Raw genomic sequence first — 11,241 nt, 5'->3', positions numbered from 1 at the left:
TCAAAAAAGTACAGGAAATTGTTCAATAAAACGCAAAATAATTGTTTAATCATCAAAATTTATTTTGTCACCTTCAAAATAGGCTCCATTCGAAGCAATACTCGCACGCCAACGATTAGTCCAGTCATCAAAGCACCTTTTAAATGCGTTTGAAGAGATCTTTTTCAGCTCCACTTAACGGCCTCTATCGAGTCAAAGCGGCGTGCGCGGAGTGGCAATTTAAGTTTTGGGAAAAGGAAAAAGTCATAGGTGGCTAAATTCGGTGAACATTTGTCGAGTTTTTGGTCAAAAACGTGTTCAAAATATGAGCCATAAGGCTGTGACGGAGACGGTGTGTTATCATGGAGCAAAGCCCAAAGGTCAATATAAAGACTTCCATCTCTCAAAATCATTTTTTTTAGTAAAAATTTATTCAAAAATAAATTGGTTGTTTAATTTTGTGACACCTTGATATTACATGATGATATTAGGATGATCCATAACAAAAAAACTTGCTCTTAATGCTATCCGTTAAGGGGTTACATATGTCCAGCAGCGCCAAAAATGCGGTAAAGGAAAAACTGTTATACATTTGTTATTAGTACTTAAACTTTATAAACAAATTTATTTTAATTTTTCTTTACAAAAATTAGTATATAAAAAATAACGTGACCCAAAGTACAATGAAAAAAAGTTGCTCCACGGTCTACATCATTTCTCGTTGAAATGCTGATGGATCTGTAAAAAGTAAAAAAATTCTTGTAAAATAAAGTTGTAGTTATAGTCTGCCAAGGGGGATTTTCGAATTTCAAGAATTTTGCAATTTACGGCATTTTAAAAAAAAAGTATGCGTCATAAATGTCACACTTTAGTTATTTATAACATTTTTTAATAAAAGTATCAAAAATCAAATCTCTAGAGAAAACACTTTCGAATATTTAAAAATATTAAAAACTGTATGAGTTATTATGCGGACCGTGCCAGAAAAAGTAGTTTCGAGAAAAACGGACCGCTCCCTACCTAGTTAATGGGCTCTAGAAGCATGAAAATTTCACAGCATATTCTTAAAATACTTTCGAAATATCGAAAAAAAACATCGATGTTCTGAAAATTCTGGACGTATGTAACCCCTTAAATTTATTCTATGACCAAAAAAATTAGATGGCTATATTTATTTATTTTTTTTTTTTTAATTTTATTTAAAAAAATTTTTTTTTTTGTAATATTACCCAACGCCCAATTACCATTACATTTTCATTGGCATAATGCGCTTTTTCGTAAATTTTATATAAAATGTTTGCCCGTCGACATATTTTAATCTCTTCTTTCAAACGTTCAAACAATAATAACCTATGGTTTCTTTAGAAAAAAAAAAGATAATTAATAAGCGTAACTATTTTTTATCATTTATTTTCTCACCAACTTATCTCACACTACAGGCCAATTATAGATGAACCACGAGCCACGAAACCCATTTGTAACAGTTTGTGCTACTGCAAAACCAGCCCAGAAAGCCAAATGTGAATGATTCCTTATGGGGTTAGGGGTAGTCAGAGGCCCAAAAAAATGATGATTTTCAATGATTTTTTTTTTTTTTTTGCAGATAGTACCTTTATTTTACAAAAATAAAAACATGGCATTAATACATCTTGTTTCGTCTTGACTTTAGCAAAATTAAAAAAAAAAAACAATTAATAATTGTAAAAGTTATCGCTGTTTGTGTTCAGCCCGTTTCTCCAGAAGTGCCTTGGAGATTCATCTAAAATCAATCGGACAAGAGAAATTAGTTTTATTAATAGATAATCTTGTGCCTAATCGAAACTTTTTTTCAAAATTAACAATATAGCGACCTCATGAAATATTTTTCAGATTTTCGAGAAAAACCCGACAATTAATTGTTTAAAAATATTCAAAATTTTTGAAAAAAAATCCTTTGAGCAAACACTAATTTTTTATGTTTTTCAAAGCAGTATAAAATTTATTGAAATGTACCAAGCGGTTTTTAAGTTATAGTGATCACCAGTTCAAAAAACTTAGTTTTGAGAAAAACGCATTTAAAGTTTTGTTCTCGAACGCTTCGGAGCGCCCGACCGCCCTGTGTTAATTGTTGAATAACTCGAAAAGTATTTATCGGATTCACTTCAATTTGTCACACAATAATTATAAGACATTATACTTTAAGAAAATATAAAAAAAACAATTTTTTGAAAATTCTTACTACCCCTAACCCCTTATGCCTTATAAAGCCGTATTATGCCAAAAAGAGTTGAAGTTTTTTAACTTTCTTTGCAATTTTTTAGAGATACTAGCATTTGAATCACCCTTTATGCTCCTAAATGGCATTTTGAACCAGTTCAAACTACATTTTGTTATTATTGTTAAATATCTACCTCGATGTTAAGAAGGAGGAAAATGCCCTTAGCTTTCTGTTGTACCTGCCTATGGGTTTTGAGAGCCATACAGCCTAGAAACCACAAATTTCCTGTTATTTTATTAAATTTTTCCAAATTTATTTCTGCACATGGCATAGGTTTTCAACTAACGGGTGATTTTTTAAGAGCTATAGGAAAGTTTTTCAAAAAAACACACGTAAAATTCAGAAAAATGCATGCAATTTTTATTTCAGTCGATAGTACAGTCTATATAATTTAATGTTTGAAGATTATTTCATGCAAATGTTGACCGCGATTGCGCTTCAAATGGTCCATCCGCTTAGTCCAATTTTGGCATACTCTTTCCAATGTTTCGGCCGGTATCTCACATATAAATGCTTTAATGTTGTCTTCCAATGCGTTTATTGAAGCAGGCTTGTCTGAATAGACATGAGCTTTAACATAGCCCCACAAAAAATAATGTAAATGCGTTATATGGCACGATCTGGGTGGCCAATTGACTGGTCCCGAACGTGAAATAAAATGTTCCCCGAACTCGCCTCTCAACAAGTCCATTGTTACGCGTGCTGTGTGGCATGTGGCACCGTCTTGCTGAAACCACATGTCATACAAGTCAAGCTCTTGCATTTTGGGCAACAAAAAGTTGGATATCATTTCACGGTAGCGCTCACCATTCACAGTTGGGTTACGATTCGCAGCAACTTTGAAGAAGTACGGTCCAATGATACCTCCAGCCCATAAATCGCACCAAACTGGGATACATTGGTAGCTCTTGCAATTCTTCTGGCGGATCTTCACTCCAAAATCGACAATTCTGCTTTTTTACGTACCCAATGATCGAAAAATGAGCTTCGTCGCTGAACACAATTTTTCGACTTTAAACTTTCTTAACAGAACACGCATTTTTATAATAAAATTAAATGATTTGCAAGCGTTGTTCGTTTGTAAGACGATTCATGGTTAAATTATAGACCAAACTGAAGATGTTTGACAGTGAAACAAAACACGAAACGCGCGTCAGCTGTTTAAACCAACTGCTTAAAAAGATAATAGCTAAAAAATCACCCGTTATAAAGATCTCAATTAACGTAGCTGCCTAACGTCTAATTCGGTTATGATGCCAAAACTATGCGTTCAGTGTCATCAATGTGCGATGCCACATAGGCCTCGCAACAATAATCACTTAGGGTGCCCAACGGTTGGTACGAACAGAGCTGAGTCTGGCAACCTCTTGCAAAAGTTTGTTTCATTGCTTAGCGCTCTGAATGCAGATGGCACCTGATCGACCCTTGAAGTGCTCTAATATCCCTCTCCAACCTACTCATTACAATTTGTAGTAGTTGCCAGATTTATGGTAGTTGTCGTAGCAACATCGCTTCCAGCGTTCTTCGAAAGCTGAATTTTGATTAAAACTTTAGAATTTTCCGCCAAACTAAATTCAGCGCCAAACTAGCGCAGCTCATTTAAATTCATAGAGCCATCCTCCAAGTCATGAGATTTACATTGCCGAGCGCGAAAAAGTCAACTGGCATTGAGAGCGAAAAACAATAGTTGGCAGCAAGGCACGTAGACCAATAAATTTATTCCTGCGCTCACACATCATGCGAGTAAAAGCGTTTTAACGGATTAGAGGATTTAGGCAAAATGGCGCGTGCAAAGAGGAAAACGAAAAAATCGAGTTGCAAAATCTGTGTTAAAATTCCGTAGAAAGATATTTAATATGCATTGCAAGTGCTTTCAAATTTTCTAATGCATGCACACACACGTTGCCTTTGAGCTCGAAAATATTTTTCTGATTCACATGAATTCTCTTTAATTGTCAGTTTTTACGCAAAATTAAATGGCCAATGGGAATTTCGTTTAGAACGTGGGATTTGAGTGATAAAAACGTGTCAATATTTGATTTGACAGGACAAATCGGAAACAAAGCCAGTTCATAAATATTTAACTAGAAAAAATGAAATGTTTATATTCCTCATAAATAAACATTTAGTTGAGGTATAAAAATACGCGCGCTTAACGCCTGCAAAAGAGGAAAAACTACGTAAAATAAATAAAAAAAACAAAATCACGTAAATCGCGTAAATCACGCGAAATGCCCGCTACTCGCCGCCATTTAGACAAGCTGCCATAAAATCCCTTTCATTTCAAAAAAAAAAAAAAACAAACAAACAAACATTAGTCCCAATGAGCTGTGTGATGCTGTGCGTCAGCCACGGCGTATGATTGATTTGATCTGCCTGCTCTAATACCAATCATCGGACCATCGACGAGTAAACTTTACCGCCTCCGCCTTATTGGGGTATTTTTTGTTATTTTTGTTGTTTTTGTTTTTCGTCTTTTGTTTTGGAAATCTCTATTCTTGTTTGAAGTGTTGTTGTCGTGGTTGTTGTGTTCCTTTGTTTCTGTCCAGGAATTTGAATAAATTGGAAATTGAATTCAGTCATCATTGACATTGCACACCAACAAAAGGAACTTAGCTGCCAGCATTTATCAGCCTGCTTGTCGCTCAGCATACTCGACATTGATTTGACTTGCATATTTCTTGTGAAAATCCTAGCGCAGAATTCAATTAAAACTTTTACGTGTGAAAAAAAGTTATGCAGACTTTGTGCCATTCTGCGCCACCCTGTGTTTGTAGAGGACTTTATCACGATTCAAAGTTGACATTTCTATTCGATGGGATAGCTTTGAAAAAATGTGTATGCGCGTATTCTGAATCATTCACTGCCGTAGGAAATATAAGCCTTTATTTAGAAGTATACTGCGCAAGGTTTCATATTGGAAATTTATTTTTCAAATTGAAATGATGTAAGATTTTGAGTTTAAGTTAGATTGTCGTGCCCAGCACTCTGCATGGGGCTGAGAGAATCACCTTTCGCTAATTGAAATTTAGTGAAGTCGGCTGTTTATTTCAACTTGTGGACTAACATTTTTATTGAGTACACAGGCGCAGAGGGGAAGGTAACCCACTGGAAATTCCCTGAATGAAAGGTGCAGCTCTTCTACTGTCCAGAAGATTGACAAAGGGAATGGTAATACTTGTTTTTTCCCCTCGTTCACTCCTCTCGGGAGGATAGGGCCTCGACAAGACTCAGTCTTGCGTTGGTTTCGTTAATCTGTTTTGATTTCTGACAGGGTAGGTGATAAGCCGACCTAAGTAGTGGGAATGTCCACCTGTCGCTCCTTAAGAACAACGCCTTCTTACCGCTTAGAGCGCTATCTGTGTTTCACATTTTTTTTGGCAGAAGGATCGCACAGATGGTTGAGGACTTCGCTAAATTTCGTGTGTCTGCGCTATTACCGCGGTCGCCCGCTTCCTTTTGCTTGCTGATGCAAGGTTTAACTGTGTCTTTTTCTTTGTTTTTGTGCGGGAGCATTAAGTTTTTGGGGTTGAGGAATGCATTTTTTGTAGAAACTAGGAAAGTAGGTAAGTTTGGAAAAAAGCGGGGATCGTACTTCACGTGGAATTCGAACCCATGTGCGATGGCAGCACGCTGGTGCACTTACGCTAGACTACCAAGGCCGTTATATATATTTAAATAATTGTCGCGTACACCCTTATTGGGTGTTTGGCCGAGGGGAGGAGCCCCAAATTTGTGGCGTGCGTCTTGATGTTGTTCCACAAATGGAGGGACCTACAGTTTCAAGCCGACTCCGAACTGCAAATATTTTTTATGAAGACCTTTTTCACGATAGAGATACACTCGATGCCTGCCGAGGGGCAACCCGTATTAGAAAAAAACTTTTTCTTCATTTTGGTCTTTCACTATGTTGTTTCTAAGCACAAAATTTGCGACAGCGCACACAAATAATAATCTGTTCCGTCATAAGCCTGATGAAAATTTGATACGCGGTTGACCCCTTCTTTCTTCTTGATCGTCGCGATAATTACTTAAGCGATTTTGGCCGAGTTTAAAAGAGCGCCCCAGTCGTCTTTTTCTCGTACTAATCGGCACCAATTGGGAACACCAAGTGAACCCAAGTCCTACGTTTTCTGATCCTTCCAACGCAGATGAGGACTTCCTCTTTCTCTGCTCCCACCAGCTGGTACCGCGTCGAATACTTTCAAAGCAGGAGCGTTTGTATCCATTCGGAATATGACTCAGCTAGCGAAGCTGCTGGATCTTTATTCGCTGTGCTATGTCTATGTCGTCGTAAAGCTCATACATCTCATCGTTCTGTCGCCTGCGATATTCGCCCTTGCCAACGTGCAAAGGTCTGAAAATCTTACTCAGAATCTTTCTATCACACATTCCAAGGGACGCATCATCGAATGTAGTCATCGTCCAAGCTTCTGCGCCGTACGTTAGGACGGGCATGATGAGAGTCTTGTAGAGTGTTAGTTTTGTTCGTCGAGAGAGGACTTTACTGCTCAGTTGCCTACTTAGTCCAAAGTAGCACTTGTTGGCAAGAGAGATTCTACGTTGGATTTCAAGGCTGACATTGTCATCAGTGTTAATGCAGTTTCCTAAATAAACGAAGTCTTTTATAACCTCGAAATCATAACTATCGACAGTGACGTGGATGTCGATATACGGGAATGCAGACTGTTTATTTGATGACAGGAGGTATTTCGTTTTGTACTCGTTCACCACCAGCCCCATTCGCTTTGCTCCTTTATCCATTTTCCAATGGGCTAACAAACAGCGCGGTTGTTAAGGCCGATGATGTCAATTTCATTGGTCCACGCTAACAGTTGTACCCTCTTATAAAAAATTTTACACGAGTCATTAAGGGGCCCAGTGGTCTAGAGCTCAAAAATGTATGGTATTATCAGGCAGTTTTTTTACAATAAAGAAAATGAAAAACTATATTTAATTTAAGATCTTTCGCATACAAATGAGAAATTTTTTTTTGTTTTTAATTTTAATAATTTTAAAAATGGCGCTGAAGTTGACCCTCCCGAAAAATTGGACCTGGACGGTCTTAACCACTTTGGCTATTCTATTTATCTGAAATACAAAAACCAAAAAGAAATATTAATCAGTATGACTGTAGCTATGTCCCGACTAGGATAAAAAAAAGATTGCCAAATGGCTCGGTTTTGAATTTGACACTCTCACAATCGATTTTTTTTTCAGTTTTTAATAAAAAAAACCAATTAATTGAAATAGTAATATGTTTCTAGTACGGTCGATAGCCTTTGATGTTGTGAAGAATAACACCGAAAAAAGTCGTTTATGTATAAATGATTTTAAAGTTTGAGCTACAGGAGTGCGCGACCGCTCTCTACCTAGTTAATGGGCTGTAGAAGCTATAATATTGGGAATTTCTGCTTGAAAATTTGGTTGTATATTCTTAAGATGTTATACTTTCGAAATATCGAAAAAACAAAAAATCGATTTTTTGAAATTTCTAGACTACTGGGCCTTCTTAAGTTCTGCGACTCGCATGATCTTTTCCAGCATCAGGTTCAAGACGTCACACAGCAGCGAGTCACCCCTTTTGCCTCTTTACATTTGTCTGGTGGCTCGATGACGCGCCAATATGTGCATGATGTTCTAGCTGCTGTTATGAGTCCAAGCCCCCTTTTAGCATGAAAGGGAAGGGTAAATATGGAATATTCGAATATATTGAGAGGGGTTCCTTTTTAATGATATTAAGTTATTATTACAATATTTCACGCAGAGTTTCACTTTATTAAACAGAAAAAGTAGCCCATTTATTTCATTGTAAAGCTTCATTCAGTGGATTATCTCTAATTTTCTAAGGTCGTGTATAAAGTCTCTTTTTGTGGAGTAAAACCAACACGCACATCACAAATTGGCCAAACACCCAACAAAGGATTTTTCCGCCATTTATACCATATAGGGTAGTTTTTCTAGAGCTTGACAATTTAAATGATAATATACAAAAAAAAATATTGTTGGAGTGAATTCATTCTTTTTTTTATTTTTTAGATTTATTTTTTTCAGTCTAATTTTTTACTATTTTTTCCAATAAATCTGAATGATAAATAGAAATGAGTTCAACCAACAAAAATGTGACGCAAATGATGGTAATTTGGCTTAAGTTCTTAGACGAGCTGTATTTTTTAAGCTAAGATCCTTTTGTAAAATTTTGCACGTAGTCGGAAATAATTCAGAGCCCTCAAACCTCTGAGACTCAATAAACATTAGCTTAATTTTCATTTTTCACTTCTCATTAAGCATATGAATCTTTTGATAACTATCCACAGATTTATTCCAGAGCACTATTTGGAACTCCGCTTGACTTAAAACGATGTAGATGTAAACTTGCACCCGAAGATCATCGCTCAAATATCAGAGAAAAGGCAGCCGATAGTGGAGACGCAATCGGATCGGCGAAAAAAATTTTGCAGATTTTGTAAATCAACAACTTCACATTACTTTTGCTATACAGGGTTGCCAGGTAAGTCATTCTCGTTACTTAAGTGTCATACACTTAAAATTCTGAAAACTAAAAGAAGTATGATACATCAAAGAAATAACTTATGGGCGAATTGCGGACTCAACTAAAGGAGAGTCGAATTTCATATGAACGAAAAAATTTAAAAAAATGTGTGACTACTCGTAAAACAAAAAACTTAATTCTGGGTTCCAATGTCATGAGAACAAGAAATTTCGTTCTCTCAAGCTAGAGAATATTTTCAGATTTGCCAAAGAATATGGAAAATTCTCAAACATCTAGCTATCTCTGTCTCTATTCTATACTATCTCCTTCTCTCTGCCACTTCTCTCCTTTCCTCCTTGACAATTTGAAAAAATAAATAATTGGCGCGTACACTTCTGTTAGGTATTTGGCCGAGCTCCTCCTCCTATTTGTGGTGTGCGTCTTGATGTTGTTCCACAAATGGAGGGACCTACAGTTTCAAGCCGACTCCGAACGCCAGATATTTTTATGAGGAGCTTTTTCATGGCAGAAATACACTCGGAGGTTTGCCATTGCCTGCCGAGGGGCGACCGTGTTTTCATTAATTTTGCTTTCACCGAGATTCGAACCAACGACCTCTCAGTGAATTCCGAATGGTGATCACGCACCCTCCTTGACAATTTACCCTTTCACTTTCCAGAGCTTTGAATACAATAGGATTTTTAGCCGGGAGGGGTTCCCATGCTCTCGGTCCTTCTTGGTTCGCCTTTTCCAAATTTTAGTTTCAATTTCCTTCCTTCGAGGAGCACCCCGCACCATTCTTGATTTGCCACCGTGCTTAACTTTTTTGTTTGTGTATCTGGGATCAAATGCTGTACCTGGGGATCTTCGAACAAATTGTTGTTCATCAGATCCAAACATATTTATTTTGATTAATCTGGCCATTGAAATTGAAATTTGAAAAGGTCGAGCCAAGAAGCACCAGGAGATTTGGTGGCTCCTAAAACACTCAGGCTAACAGTCCATTGTATTTAAAGCTTTGGAAAGGGGGTAGATAGTCAAGGAGGGAAGGAGAAAAGTATCAGAGAAAGAGATAGGAAAGAATAGAGACAGAGATAGAGATAGTTAGTCCTGTGAAAATTTTCCAGATTCTTTGACAAATCTGTAAATATCCTCCAGTTTTAGAGAACGAATATTACTCATACTCACGACATCGGCGCCCAAAACTCATAGCCGTGCTCTAGCAAGGACAAGACACTGACAGAGAAAATGCTCAGTGCTATCCGCCTCCTCCAAGCATCACAGGCACATTGGGTCCTCAATGGTTCCAATGGTGGTCATATGCTGACCCCATGGGTTGTATCCTGTACTAATACCGACCATCAACCGAACGTCTTTCCTTCTATGTTTTAGTAGAAAGTTTGACAGTTTTCTGTTCGGACTTGTCACAAAACATTTTGCAGTTCTGCGGTGCTATAAACTGGACCATCGCTCTTTATGTAAATTGCATACATAATCGCTGATCCAATTCATGATTCCTGCGGAACTGATACCGATCGTTGGTTCTGGCCCTTGTGGGGCAACCGCTGATCCACGGTTGGCCAATTCGTCGGCAATTTCGTTTCCTTGAACACCGGAGTGTCCCGGAACCCATATCAGTACAAGCCTGTTTTGTCTTGCGACAGAATTAAGCCTCTTCTTACATTCCTGAACAATCTGCGAGTTTTGCTTCGTGTTCTCCAGAGTCTGCAGTGCAGCCTGACTGTCACTGAGAACTCCAATCTTCTTCCCGCTCCATCTCCTCTCGATTATCCATTCGGCTACTTTCAGAATGGCAAAAATTTCCGTTTGGAAAACAGTTGCCACATCCCCCATAGCATAGTGATACTTATTACTATTGATTAAGTACCATCTGGCTCCAGACTCTATTTCATTCTTGGACCCATCGGTAAAGAAAATATCCGTCAAACCTCCCTGCATGCATTCTGGATTGCTCCATTGCTCATGCAATGGAAATCTGACATCAAATTTCCTTCCAAATGAAACTGTGGGTATCAGGTCGTCCTTAGGTTCCAAAAACAGTGGATACTGCTCAAATAGCAACTTACAGATTTCTCTGTGTACCGAAGTTCCGCCTTCGTGCCAGAAACCATATTTATAGAGTCTACATAGTGCGACCATAGTACGTTTTTCCGGCTTCTGTAGAAGATGTGTTTTTGTTTTTTGCCAAATGAAATTTTTTTGATTTGTTCTGTAAACTCTTCTAAGTGATCTTGCCCTTATTCAAGGGCATTGATTGCATTGATCTGTCCGACTTGCAACTTGCAAATTTAACTTAGTCCGTGGCTTGTTTGATGACAATAAAAGGTTTAATTTTGCTTAACGCACTCGTTTTTTGTTCTCTCTTCCCAGATTTTTACATTTTATTCCTCGACTTGCAGCTGAGATTGCACTTGTTAAGTTTTGTTTCATGCTGCCACACTGCAGAAAGCATCTCGAGACGATTGTGGCAAACAAAAATAATTCATAGAAA

This window comes from Anastrepha ludens, chromosome 3 (assembly GCF_028408465.1).
Source record: "Anastrepha ludens isolate Willacy chromosome 3, idAnaLude1.1, whole genome shotgun sequence".
Classification (NCBI taxonomy): Eukaryota; Metazoa; Arthropoda; class Insecta; order Diptera; family Tephritidae; genus Anastrepha; species Anastrepha ludens.
The sequence above is the reverse complement of the archived record's forward strand: the minus strand, read 5'-3'. Positions refer to the sequence as shown.